The sequence below is a fragment of the Astatotilapia calliptera genome, chromosome 15 (genome assembly GCF_964374335.1).
Source record: "Astatotilapia calliptera chromosome 15, fAstCal68.1, whole genome shotgun sequence".
NCBI lineage: Eukaryota > Metazoa > Chordata > Actinopteri > Cichliformes > Cichlidae > Astatotilapia > Astatotilapia calliptera.
This window is the reverse complement of record NC_137436.1, coordinates 27,571,623-27,584,323: the sequence shown is the minus strand read 5'-3', so window position 1 is coordinate 27,584,323 and position 12,701 is coordinate 27,571,623. Positions and strand designations below refer to the sequence as shown.

Below are 12,701 nucleotides of genomic sequence, written 5' to 3'. Positions count from 1 at the left end.
AATAAGAAAACCTGTCACCCAATCATCAGAACATTGTAGTTCCCTTGCAAAAGCGAACACAGCTAGATTAACTCTTCACACCTTCGTAAAAATGGTGTTTCCGTATCAAACAGTACACACAAGCCATCATCTACTAAGCACACAATGCGCCAACTGCACACTGATGGTATGAATACAAAACACATCTGGCTTTTGCTTTCTCTGTGCACAAGGTAGGCTATGTCAGTTTGAGCTCATACTTCTGTCATAGATCCATAAGCATAGAGGGATCCAAACTTCAAGTACTGGTGTTTATTCAAACACATCAAAACAAACACAAGTGTTTATTTCCAAGTATAGGATTATTTGCAATCGCCATAATGACTATATGGGTTACTTGGTCTGCAGTGAACATGCTTCCTCTGCCCCAGCATCTGGTCATCCAGCAATTCTGTAAAGTAACAATTTCAGTATTTTTACATCAATGGTATTGGTGTGTTTCTCATTGGCATATGGCAGTGCTACAAATCTTTGTGCAAAGTGACTGTACTAACCGATTCTCATTTCAAGATGTCCTTATGGTACTTGCTACAGTGTAGCGGCTCGAGTTAGGCTGGACCCGTTGGCCAGCTACCCCCAGGGTCATTCCACGGTTGATTACATGGTCCACTATTGTAGCTCTGATGTCATCAGTAATTCTATTTCTTACTCTTCTTACCCTTTGTAGCAGCCCTTGGCATCAGGAACGACAGAAGAGTCTCTAACGGGTGCAGCCATTTATTTCCTCACCACACACGGCTCATTCTCTGGACGTTGAGCACCGTGAAAACTGTAAAATAAGAAAAAAATTGATACCCGTACAGTACCTTTTGAACTATAACAATGAGCAATAACAACAATGAGCTTAAGTTAATTCAGGCAAGTTCAAACAAGTAATTCTGAGATATACAGTCACAGATTACAGTTTTTTCTGAATGCTTAAACCCTAACTGTGATTCCTGTAGCACAATCTCTAAAACTATTCAGACTTATAGCAAAACCACTCACTGAGTTTGCAAAACTAAAAGCACAAAAACTGCTTTGCACTCAGTTTGCAATTTTGTAACACACACTTTGCAAAACTGTAGGCACAATTCACTGCACAACACTCAATTACCAAATTTCCAACACACTCCTAGCAAAAGTATACACATGTATGGCTATCATTAACACTAATTTGCCAACTGTCTGGCACACTTTCACATGTCAAAACTTTCTTAGATAATTAGTTCACTTTGCAATCAGCCTAAGCACTATAATACAGGTAAGCTGTGTGTGCGGAGTACAATGGAGGGAGCAGAAAGAGTGAGAAGTAGAGGAGGCCGAGGAAGAGGACGTGGAGGTGAAGAAGTAGGATGAAGAGGACGACAAGGACAAGGAGGAGCAAGAGGAAGACGAGGAGGGGGGAGAGGAAGGGTAGGAAGAGTAAGAAATAGAATTGCTGATGACATCAGAGCTACAATAGTGGACCATGTAATCAACCGTGGAATGACCCTGAGGGTAGCTGGCCAACGGGTCCAGCCTAACTCGAGCCGCTACACTGTAGCAAGTACCATAAGGACATCTTGAAATGAGAATCGGTTAGTACAGTCACTTCGCACAAAGATTTGTAGCACTGCCATATGCCAATGAGAAACACACCAATACCATTGATGTAAAAATACTGAAATTGTTACTTTACAGAATTGCTAGATGACCAGATGCTGGGGGCAGAGGAAGCATGTTCACTGCAGACCAAGTAACCCATATAGTCATTATGGCGATTGCAAATAATCCTATACTTGGAAATAAACACTTGTGTTTGTTTTGATGTGTTTGAATAAACACCAGTACTTGAAGTTTGGATCCCTCTATGCTTATGGATCTATGACAGAAGTATGAGCTCAAACTGACATAGCCTACCTTGTGCACAGAGAAAGCCAAAGCCAGATGTGTTTTGTATTCATACCATCAGTGTGCAGTTGGCGCATTGTGTGCTTAGTAGATGATGGCTTGTGTGTACTGTTTGATACGGAAACACCATTTTTACGAAGGTGTGAAGAGTTAATCTAGCTGTGTTCACTTTTGCAAGAGAACTACAATGTTTTGATTATTGGGTGACAGGTTTTCTTATTTGTGTGAAGAGTTTTGCAAAATTAGCCAATAGTTACAAAAAATGTGCTTAAGCAATCAGAAAAAACTGTAATGCAATAAGACTGCGTGAAATACAGCATAATGGATGATGACACCATCTTTCAAAATATACACAGTGCAAGCATTTCTACACTAAGTCGTGTACTTGCGCGCCACAGAATAAGAATGAAGCAAATTTACAGAGTTCCTTTCGAGAGAAACACAGAACGTGTAAAGCAACTGCGATATGACTATGTGCAGGTAAGCTAGTGTCATTGGTTCTGAATTTGGAAGTGCATACTGTAGTGCTGTGCATGGGCCTGATGTGTTGCATTTGTTTTGTCTTGTCCAGAGAGTGATGGAACTAGAAGCAGATGCAATGGGACATGAGCTACTTTTTGTAGATGAGGCCGGTTTTAACCTCAGTAAAACCAGGAGACGTGGCAGGAACATTATTGGACACCGTGCCATCATCAATGTCACAGGACAACGTGGTGGTAACATAACCATGTGTGCAGCTATAAGCCAAAATGGTGTTGTTCACCATCATGCAACCATAGGCCCATACAACACTGCACACAATATTGCATTCCTGGACACCTTGCATGACATGCTCACTGTTCAGAGACCAGAGCAGACCCGATATGTCATCATATGATGTCATATACAATGTTAGTTTCCATAGGGCTGCTTTGGTCCGCAACTGGTTTACAGACCATCCATCCTTCATGGCACTCAACCTCCCTCCATACTCTCCATTCTTGAATCCCATCGAGGAGTTCTTCTCTGCCTGGCGCTGGAAAGTGTATGACCATCATCCTCATCAACAGGTAGCCCTTTTACAGGCAATGGAGGAGGCATGTGGAGATATTGACCAGGCATCATGTCAGGCCTGGATACGGCATTCAAGGAGATATTTTCCCCGGTGCCTTGGACTGGAGGATATCGCATGCGATGTGGACGAAATTTTGTGGCCGGACCCAGAAAGACGACATGATGTAGGCCGATTGTCTTTTTTTTCCCTTTTATTTGTGGAATTCCTATTTTGTGTTCTGACTTTGTCTTGGTTTTGATGAGTGTGAATAAACACCAATACTTGAAGTTTGGATCCTTGTATGTTTACATGACACTATGACAAAGGTGTGACCTCAAATTGACATCTGTACACAGAGAAAGCAAAAGCCAGATGTGTTTTGTATTCATACCATCAGTGTGCAGTTGGCGCATTGTGTGCTTAGTAGATGATGGCTTGTGTGTACTGTTTGATACGGAAACACCATTTTTACGAAGGTGTGAAGAGTTAATCTAGCTGTGTTTGCTTTTGCAAGAGAACCAAAATGTTTTGATAATTGGGTGACAGGTTTTTTTATTTGTGTATAGAGTTATGCAAAATTAGCCAATAGTTACAAAAAATGTGCTTAAGCAATCAGAAAAAACTGTAAGTACTCAGATGTATGTTGAAATACTCTTATGTTGTTTTCAGAGGAAGAAGTCAGTATCATTGTGAGCACTATGTTAAAGTCTCTATGTTAAAGTCTCTAGTAAAGTACTTTTACTAGAACTACTTTAGTTGAATTTAATTTGAAGTGGGACGGCTAAGTGATAGTCTGTCGCAGTACGCTAGTTTAACTAGTACAAGGAACAAATGCAGTTTTTGTATACACTGGTGTAGAGCAGCTCATTGCTCCAACTGTCCTGCAGTCAGAAAATTGAAAGTTTCTTTTTTAAATCTGTTTTTTAATCTTTTCATTTTTAATGTTTTTACTGTGGACACATAAAAAAACTGACATTTCCAACACAGACGTGAAAAAACAGTGACTTTTCTGTCATTCGGTTGTTTATCTGTTAATTATTAGTGTAAATGCCGGCAAAGCCACTTTACTTTGTGCTTTATTTTGAAGAGTACCTCAGCACTTCCTCTTTTATTGTGTCAGACTTCCTGTTTTGTTCGCGGTGAGGCGACGCAAACACGTTGCTTCAGAGTGAGTAAAAGCATTTGTTTTTTGAAAATACTCATGCAAAACTATGTATTTTATTTTTCTGTCACATGCTATAACTTTGAAAGTTTACTCAATGTGGTTGAATTCGTTTTTTATTGTGTATGCATGTCATTTGTTTGCGGTGTGGAAAGACTGGCTAAGAGATGCGCATGGAGGAGGTTGCTAGCTGGTTCAGCATGATTAGCACCCTTGGAAGCAGAAAGAGGTTGGTTAATGATTGCAAATGATTGTTTATATATTTAAGAGACAGAAAGGTTGTTGTTAATTAATTTTATTAAATGCTGTAACATAAATAGTTTAAAAACTATTGATTTATGTCAATGTCACTATTTGGGTTAATCAAAATAATTTTCTATAGTAAAATGTGAACATTTCTACACTTTCTACTTGAATGTTTAATGGTATTTGTTTGTGCATCTTTATCGTTTTCATGGTGCCATATTGTCGGTGGTTTAAAGAGGAGAGAATAAAGTTGCATCAGTCGAAGCTCTCTGCGTCACGAGTGGTAATTCCAAGTGGGCAGCTACAATTAGGTGTATATGAACAGCCATGCAGGAGCTCCTTATCAGCAGGAGTTCTTCACATGAACACTAGATGGCTCCATCTGCTCTGGCTGACTGTTGGCTAACCGGTCAGCAGCATCTGAGGAAGGGTGATTTTACCTCAGGCCTGTGCTGCTTATGAAGACAGTGCCTTTAATAATGTAATCACTGCAACACCAAGCACAGGACCTCTCAGAAAGAACGTCATTATCATCCTCATCGTCATCATCTTCGTCGTCCTGAAAAACCCCTGAAAAGTCTTCAGTTAATCCAAAATGCTGCAACGAGAGTACTGACAGGGACTAGAAAGAGAGAGCATATTTCTGTTTTATACTGTTAAATCTTATATTGTGTTTAATTAAAAATATTAAGTATGCTGAACTCAATTTTTATCAATTTGTTATTAGAACTCAAGTAAGTAAGTTACCAGTACTGGTAACAATTTAAGTAAGTTACCAGTACTTTTTATGCAAAAACACTGATCAACTCAATTTATTTGAGTTGTCTTAACTTAGAAAAACTAAGTAAGCTGGAAGTTTTGCTTCTCAATGCGGAAGGATGAAACGATGTGGTTTGAAAACCGTCCTCCTCCCTATCATGGATCAGTCCGTATGTTCATGGTGCCAGCATTTTTTTCTGGAATATGTTGAGCAAACCTGGAGAAGCTTCAGCTCAAGATATTATTGTTGTCACTGCTGTGGATCTTTACCTGATACACTGACTTGGTGAGTAAATGTTTACTCTTATTCAAACTTATTTTGTGGCTTCTCTTAGTGTAGCACCATGTTTATAATCTTGCTAGCTAGTTAGCATTGCTGCTGCCGCTGGGCTCATGTTACTTAAAAATTAACACCATAGCCTTAAAAACCTTATATAAAAATATGTCTGTGAAATTTTCTGTTGATTGTTTGAAATAAAACGTGAGATAAGAGGATAAGAGAACTAACTAACTATATATATCATGTTTAACCTGAGTATCAAAAGACCGCAGGGGGTTGAAAACGATATGCCAGCAGTTAGCTGTGCTCGCCAGCTCTATCGAGCCTTGACCTCCCGGTCAGCTATGGTGTTGGTGGATAACAGAGCTCTCCGAAAACGTCCAAGCACTTTTGCAAATATGTGATATTTTGATAAATTAAGTAGGTATTTGAGCATTACACAGCTACATTCTCACCTGAAAATATCTTAAAAGTTTATTTTGTGACCCAAAAAGGGTAATCTGGGGAAAGGGAGGATCACATTTGTCAGCCGCAGTTGGAGCCTGTGTATGCGTACTTGTGGTCTCGTGGACATGTGATATGTCGGAGACCAAGTACTGTTCCAATTCAAAGTACACATGAAGCTGAGAAAACGAAAAGCTCCTCCTGTTTTATCGAACATGTATCGGTGGTGACTTGTGTGGACTTGCAGCGACTTGGTACAGCTAAATATCCCAGAATGCAATTGTCCAAAACTCAAACGCGGCAATCCGATTGTTAAGTGATGACGTGACGAATCCTACTTCCAGGCCGAAAGTAGTCTGTGTTTAATATGGCTTTTGTGTTGTTAACATGTTTAATGTTATGTATTTTCTTCTATTTAATCTCAAAAAGCTCCTAAAACAGTCAGTGATCACTGTTGATCTCCCTCGGCTTTTATTACCACTAATCATTTATTTAAGCTCAGTTTTTAAAACCTTAGGATGTAACTACAGCCCAGCCCATGCAGCAGTATATGAATGACTAACCTCGTATTATGGATGGATTATGTCAGTTGTTCTCCTGGCTGAAGTTTGGTCCTTTTACAGCATCCTGCCATGCGATTACATTTGTTCCTGACCATCGAGAACACTCACGTTAACTTTTATCGAGTGGAAAAAAAGTTAGCTTGTTTATATTATGCTAACATAGCTGTGTCGCTAGCGGTCACGTAGCACATCATTATATACCAGCTAGCCCAACTTCAGTAACTCTACAAACGTCACTGCTGTTTAGTTTCCTGTCTTCATTTATGCTGGAAGTGATGACAGAGCTGTACGTTTGAATTTGTTTCCAAAACCCCGCAGTCAGGACATGCTATATTGTATTTAGATAGAAGCTAGCGAGCTAACTTCCTGCTAACTTCTAACTCCGTTAAATATCATAAATTCCATTTTTATGGATGCCTGGATGTTAAACTCAATTGTTACACCTGGTAGAGCAGAACGCTGATCATTTTATTAAAGGTGAAAGACTTTAGACAGTTTTTCAACTCTCAGTAATGCCATAGTGATCGTTTGATATATGGACCTTGTAACAGTCACAATGGTGTGGTGTCCCTTTAAGACACCCAAGTCGAGGGTTGATGGGGTCATCAGTTTGTGCCACTGGTCTCTCTCTCTCTCTGTGATTGTGTGGACATGTGCTTGCACGCTAGTACATGAGGAGGGACGGATTTTATGTTTTACCTCTCCAGACACCTTTGTTTGCAATGTTATGGGTTGTACGAACACTGTGCGCTATGTTTGTTAAGCTGCAGCCGTTCAACCGGGCTTATATGGTTGATGAAGAGAAGGTATATTAAAGAACACACTGTGGAATTCCCAACGCCAGCGTGAGTGTGTATTCTTTTGGCTACCCTGCTAAGTGTTTTGCCGCCTCCTCTCAACCACTAAACGCAACCCGACGTTACAAAATGGCGCCCGAACATCTTCTCTTGGACCTCAGTGTGCAGTATCTTCGAGCAGTTGATGATTGGCAAAGTGGATGTCTGCCGTGTTTCGCGGGAATGGACCAGGCTGGCCTGGACGCGAACGTCGGGAGGATCCAAGGGTCGCGGCGGTGCATTTCCGTGGCAACGACTGGAGCCGCTCCAGCGCTGTTTGTGGACTGTGGTGCCGTTCTCTGTTTGGCCTCTTCGTCGTGGCTCCATTGGATGTGCGTCGACCTGCGTTTCCTGGGCGTGGGTTCGATGTAGCTTTGCCATAGTTCCTGAATTTGTATTTTTTCTTATGTATTTCGTATTGTTTACTGTTGTGACATGACTGCTGTTTAAGTTTTCTACAGTACTTTCTGGTACTGTTTTCACATATTATGCTTACTGTTGCTGTTTTTGAGGAATAAGAAGGAACACAATGAAAGAAAAAGGGAATTTCATTCTGCAATTGTCCTGGCTATCCTGAGTTTATTTTCTTTCTTTAACATTTATTCAACTGGACATTCACCATGTGGGACACTGTCATGTATGCCAGTTTGTCAATATTGCACTGTACATTTCCCTGTTTTGGTTTTAACTTTTTATCCTGCTGACCATGTATGGAGGCTGGTTAAGTCTGGACTGTACCACTGCTGTACAGGTGTGTAACAATTCCTCCACGACCTGCGTACTACCTAAAGTAGCTATGTGTAGTGAAAGGGGGTAGCGGGAGGAGGGTCACCTGGGTCCGGCTGAGGACAGCCTTTGTTTAACCCGGGGGGAATATGTAACAGTCACAATGGTGTGGTGTCCCTTTAAGACACCCAAGTCGAGGGTTGATGGGGTCATCAGTTTGTGCCACTGGTCTTTCTCTCTCTGTGTGATTGTGTGGACATGTGCTTGCACGCTAGTACATGAGGAGGGACAGATTTTATGTTTTACCTCTCCAGACACCTTTGTTTGCAACGTTATGGGTTGTACGAACACTGTGCGCTATGTTTGTTAAGCTGCAGCCGTTCAACCGGGCTTATATGGTTGATGAAGAGAAGGTATATTAAAGAACACACTGTGGAATTCCCAACGCCAGCGTGAGTGTGTATTCTTTTGGCTACCCTGCTAAGTGTTTTGCCGCCTCCTCTCAACCACTAAACGCAACCCGGCGTTACAACCTGCAGCGGAGTTTAGGTCCAGACACGACTAGTGACGTCAGACTGAACAACCGGATGGCGGAGGAGCGCGGCTTAAAAACTTTTAAATATTACTTTTTCTGGGTCACAAAATAAACTTTTAAGATATTTTGATGCGAGAATGTAGCTGTGTAAAGTTCAACTATCTGCTCGATTTAGCAAGACATCACATATTTGCAAAAATGCTCAGATGTTTTCGGAGAAGTCTATTTTTTAATTCTTTTTTGCAGCTTTTGAACACCTGTGGCATCTATTAATGTCAAATCTAGCCTTTCTTTGCAACATAAGCAAACTGCTTTTATATTTAACCGACTTCTCTGTTTAATTACATTTTAAATACTAATAATAACAATAGTACTTGTTTTGTTAAAAAATGTGTTTAAAAACAAGTTTTGTTGTGAAAGCTATAATCCAGATTAGTGGCCTGTTAAATGGTTAAAGTCTAGGTTGGCTTTATAATTGATAATAAAGTAATATAGCTTGTCCTTCTAAAGAATGGCATCATAAGAAACATTATGTTACATATAAGCCCTGCCATATGTTAGATCTGGTCATTTTGCTTATTAGAAACTTTATATATTGGAAGTTAACTTTTAAATGGTAAATGGCCTGTATTTGTATAGTGCTTTACAAGTATGTAATGATTATGTAATGATTATATTTAAATTAGGTGGTCTTTTTTTAAGCACATATCTCTTTAGGCCTAAACTGACGGTGCCAATACCACACATTCAGACACAGTAGTAGATGGTGTTTTTAATGTGTTAGTCTAATTTGGTTGTATGGGGTCTACATTTGACCTTCTGTGTTGTAAGTTATAATGATTGCACAGCCATTAAGGATCAAATCAGCTTCTAAAAAAATTCTGTTTGTTCTTCCTCTGCTTGCTTCTTACTGTCTTTGAGGCTCAGGACCAGCACTCCTGCTGTTGGACAGAAAAACATCAACTCAGTGGTAAGTATTTTGGTTTCGAAACATATTAGCAACTGTCAGTAACATTTATATTAATCAGGCTGAACTTTAATCATACTTTAGATCAGCCTGTTTTACTTATTGTTTATTTGTGCTTTGGTTTGGGGAAGTTGTTTCTTTACTGATCTTTTCCTGTCTTCTGTTATTAGACTTGAGATATGACTGCACTATGCTGTTGCTGTTGACTCCAGTTAATTCTACAAGACATGCTGTGTAAGTAAACAAACAACAACAGTTTGGTCAGCATTTCTTGAAAGATCACATCCCCCAAACTTAGTTTTGAGGGGCTACACTGTATATAGTGAAGTCTGCAAGTTTTCTAACAGCAACATGTGTTTTGTGGAGTCTGTTCTATACCAAATGCAGAAAAAAATGTTTTAAGAAAGCAATTAAGTTTGTTTTCCAAAAAATATGATTGTTTGCTTGCAGGACACCAGGAGAGATGAGTCCTCCGTCACTGATGGTATGGTCAGTGAAGATGGTTGCCTGCAGGTTCAAGTTCATTGTATCTCCAACCCACATCCACTGCCACTGTACTTAAGGGAAGTTAAAGACTTTCTTCTGCACTTACATTTGGATCATCTAAGTCCATGGTAGTCATTCAGGCAGTAATGCCTGGACTGAAAAGAAGCCATCCTTAAAATATTACAACATTCAAGCTCCTGTGTTGGAATGAAAAACAAATGTGTTGTTTAAATTAGAGACTGCACTTGTGACAGAACAATAAATATTTTATTTTGATTATATAAGTAATGTAAGTACAAAACAAAGTTGTGGTAGGTCTAAACTTAGTTTCACAATAATGAAATCTGTGACTTTGTTTCATTGTAAGATTATAACAGTGATATAATTGTTTGTTGTTCAAGAGGACAGTGTCAAGCATGTTGGCTGTTATACTTTTTTGCATTTGAAAATAAAAGTTGGGCTGATTTTAACATCATTACAAAAGGTATTGTTAATTATTTTAAATCATATTCAGGTTACCACAAATTGTTTTTTTCATTTAGTTGAACTTGAAATGTTTGTCAATAGGTAAACAATTAGTATTGTACAGTCAGAAATACCAAGTTATTCTTAATACTGCAGACTTGCAACGAATAAGTTGTCCTAACAGTCATCTTAAGTAAGCTTTACTTAGTTTTTTTTGAGGCAACGAGTTTGCATATTTTTTTTTTTTTTTTGAGTTTTGGAAACTAAATAGGTTTTTACTCTGTACTCAACGTGAATAAGTTGCCTTAACTTAGTCATCTCAAGTAAACTTTACTCAATTTTTTTGAGGCAACGAGTTTGCATAGTTTTTTTGAGTTCTGTGAACTAATTAGATTTTACAGTGATACTGGCTTCCCTTCATTCTCTCCCTGTTATATCCAGATTTTAAAATCCTGCTCCTCACATGCAAGCCCATACGGTAAAAAAATATATTTTGAAATATATTTTGAAATATACAAAAATGGCCAAAAAATATATGCGCTAAAATACATACATACATATATTTCAAAATATATTATAGCACATATATTTTTTGGCCATGTTTTGTATATTTTGAAATATATTTCAAAATATATTTCAAAATACAATTGAAAATTAATTAAAAATCTTTCAAAAATATATTTTACCCTTCATATATTTCAGTCGAAGAAAACACATTCACATGTAACAACTGAAAATCTTTATTTGATATCTAAAACAAACATAGCATATAAATAAAGCTAGGAACATACATTATACAACTTTATTCTCATAACATTCTTAAAAATTGTAAAATAAAAAAAATAAATAAAAATAAATAATATAATCTATCTATCTATCTATCTATCTATCTATCTATCTATCTATCTATCTATCTATCTATCTATCTATCTATCTATCTATCTATCTATCTATCTATCTCTCTCTCTATCTCTCTCTCTATCTCTCTCTCTCTCTCTCTCTCTCTCTCTCTCTCTCAAGGTTCAAGGTTCTTTATTTGTCACATGCATAGTTATACAAGTATAACACACAGTGAAATGTAGCCTGACACGCTCCGCGACATGAGCAAAAATTGGGGGGGGGGGTGTAGAGGAAGAACATTATATATATATATATATATATATATATATATATATATATATATATTAGGGGTGCAACGATACACAAAATTCACGGTTCGGTTCGATACTTTGGTGTCACGGTTCGATATTTTTTCGATACAAAAAAATGTTCATGCATTTTTAATTTGTCATTTATTAAAATTATAAATATATATTTTAACTCAAAAGTACAGTTTTTAAATTTAACCCTAACCCTTGTGCGTGTTTTTTATTTTGACAGCGAATGTGCACCTGCGGACCACTTATGTGCAGCCCTGGTTATTTAGCTCGTCATATTGCAGCCACAGAAATTATTTTGTCCATGAAACCATAAAGCTGCACTTTCTTTTTGCCTTATAGTCTGATTTGTCATAACTTCTCCGTTTTGTGGTAAGCTTTTCTTTGGCTGTCACTTCTTCACCCTGACCTGTCTTGTTTGGCTCAGCAGAACTGAAATGCTTTTACACACTCACTCACATAAGCTCAGCGATTCTCTGCGCGATCAACCTCTCACATGTTTAAGCTTGCTGCGGGAGATTTCACTTGTCATGTTTGCATAGTAAGGTAACGATTAATAAGACGATGTCAGAGGAATTGGTGCGCAAATTATCATCACTCACAGATCAGTGCTGTCGCTCTCTATACACAGTTCGCACGATTGCAAAGTGAAAGCAAAAAAACAAGCGCAAATTCAAACGCGATTTCAATATGTCACATATTGACAGTGGCTCACCGATGCCAATGACATAATTACCCAGCTACATTTCTGAAAGAATGCAAAAGCATTGACATATATTTTTCCTTCCTACAATAGCCCGACGGGCAGGGTAGCCCGACTGAAAAAATCGCTAGCCCCAGGACGTCAGGCTAGCGATATTGCAAGCCCTGTATCTGATTGAGGAATCACTCATCTTTGGAAAAGAGAGTTTATTACAGAGAAATGTCTCTTTCCAAAATAAAAGCTATACTATCCGCTTCTTCTGGGCTATATTCTCAGCAGCATAAGGAGAATCATGTGCTAACAGCTGTCTAAATGACTCGGCTAAAGTTAGTAGCATGCTTGTTGTTTTTGTCTTTGCACTAGGATGATGTCGGCGTAAATGTGCAGTCATATTCGTTGTGTTCCCACTAGTGCTTTCAGGTTAATCT

The 12,701-nt window shown here is 38.6% G+C and overlaps 2 long non-coding RNA genes across 2 annotated transcripts; both read left to right on the top strand.

The window, feature by feature from the left end:
- Positions 1–2,197: 2,197 nt before the first annotated feature.
- On the top strand, positions 2,198–3,231 carry LOC145420359 (uncharacterized). The gene is made up of 2 exons (XR_013901663.1): positions 2,198–2,391; positions 2,483–3,231. It is a non-coding gene; the product is annotated as an uncharacterized LOC145420359 (long non-coding RNA).
- Positions 3,232–6,946: 3,715 nt separating this feature from the next.
- Positions 6,947–11,033, top strand: LOC145420358 (uncharacterized). The gene is made up of 3 exons (XR_013901662.1): positions 6,947–9,465; positions 9,633–9,696; positions 9,913–11,033. It is a non-coding gene; the product is annotated as an uncharacterized LOC145420358 (long non-coding RNA).
- The last annotated feature ends 1,668 nt before the right edge of the window (positions 11,034–12,701 follow it).